This window comes from Orycteropus afer, unplaced genomic scaffold, assembly GCF_000298275.1.
Source record: "Orycteropus afer afer isolate SDZICR_OR568_19922 unplaced genomic scaffold, OryAfe1.0 scaffold00008, whole genome shotgun sequence".
Classification (NCBI taxonomy): Eukaryota; Metazoa; Chordata; class Mammalia; order Tubulidentata; family Orycteropodidae; genus Orycteropus; species Orycteropus afer.
In genome coordinates, this window is record NW_006921595.1 from 15901895 (window position 1) to 15903435 (window position 1541).

Sequence of the window (1541 nt, forward strand, 5' to 3'; positions counted from 1 at the left end):
CGACTCATAGCGACCCCTCCTTGGGTTTCCGAGGCAGTATCACTATGGAAGTAGATTGCCCAACCTTCCTTCTGAGGAGTGGCTGCTGGGTTTGAACTGCCAGCATTCTGCTTAGCAGTCAAGTGTCTTAGGCACTACGCTACCAGAGCTCCCAAAATATATGTATATATGTGTGTATATATAAGTGTGTGTGTATATTTGTGTGTGTGTGTGTGTGTGGCATAGTGCCTAAGGCATTTGACTGCTAATTAGAAAGCTGGTGGTTCAAACCCACCAGCCACTCCTTGGAAGGAAGATTAAGCAATCTTCTTCCATAGAGGTACCATCTCAGAAACCCAAAGGGTTGCTATGAGTTGAATTGACTCGATGGCAGTGAGTTTGGTTTGTTTGTGTGTGTGTGTGTGTGTGTGTGTGTGTATATGCCATTGGTCAATAGAATGAAACACTGCCTGGTCCCGTGCAGCCTCACAATCCTTGCCATACCAGAGCCTATCATTGCAGCTGCTGTGTCAATCCATCCTGTTGAGAGCCTTCCCCTTTTTCATTGACCCTCCACTTTACTAAGCATGATATCCTTCTCTTGGTAATGGTCCCTTCTGACAACATGACCAAAGTAGGTAAGACAAAGTCTAACGATTCTCACTTCCAAGGAGCATTCCGGCTGCACTTGTTCCAGGACAGATTTGTTAGTTCTTTTGGTAGTCCACAGTATGTCAGTATTCTTCACCAGTGACACAGCTCAAAAGCATCAACTCTTCTTTGGTCTTTCTTATTCATTGTTCAGCTCTTACATGCATGTGAGGTGATTGAAAATACCATGGCCTGGGTCAGGCATGCCTTAGTCTTCAAGGAGACATCTTTGCTCTTCAGAACTTTAAATAGGTCTTTTGCAGCAGATTTGCCCAGTGCAATATGTTATCTGATTTCTTGACTGCTGCTTCCACTGGTGTTGATTGTGGAAACAAGTAATATGAAATCTTTGACAACTTTAATCTTTTCTTCATTTATTTTGGTGCTGCTTATTGGTCCAGTTGTGAGGATTTTTGTTGTCTTTATGTTGAGGTGTAATTCATACTGCAGAATGTAATCTTCAAGTTTCATCAGTAAGTGCTTCAAGTCATCCTCACTTTCAGCAAGCAAAGTTGTGTCATCTGTGTATTGCAGGTTGTTAATGAGTCTTCCTTCAATCCTGATGCCACATTGTTCTTCATATAGTCCAGCTTTTTAGATTATTTGCTCAGCATACAGATTGAATAAGTATGGTGAAAAGACACACTCCCTTACTGATTTTAAACCATGCAGTATCCTCTTGCTCTGTTGGTACAACAGCCTCCTCGTCTATGCACAGGTTCCTCATGAGTACAATTTAGTGTTCTGGAATTCCCATTCTTCTCAATGTTATCCATACTTTGCTATGATCCATACAATTTCTGGTAGCATAATGGCTAAAGCACTTGACTGCTAACCAGAAGGCTGGCGGTTCAAACCCACCAGCCACTCCTCGGAAGGAAGGTTGGGCAATCCTACTTCCGTAGTGATAC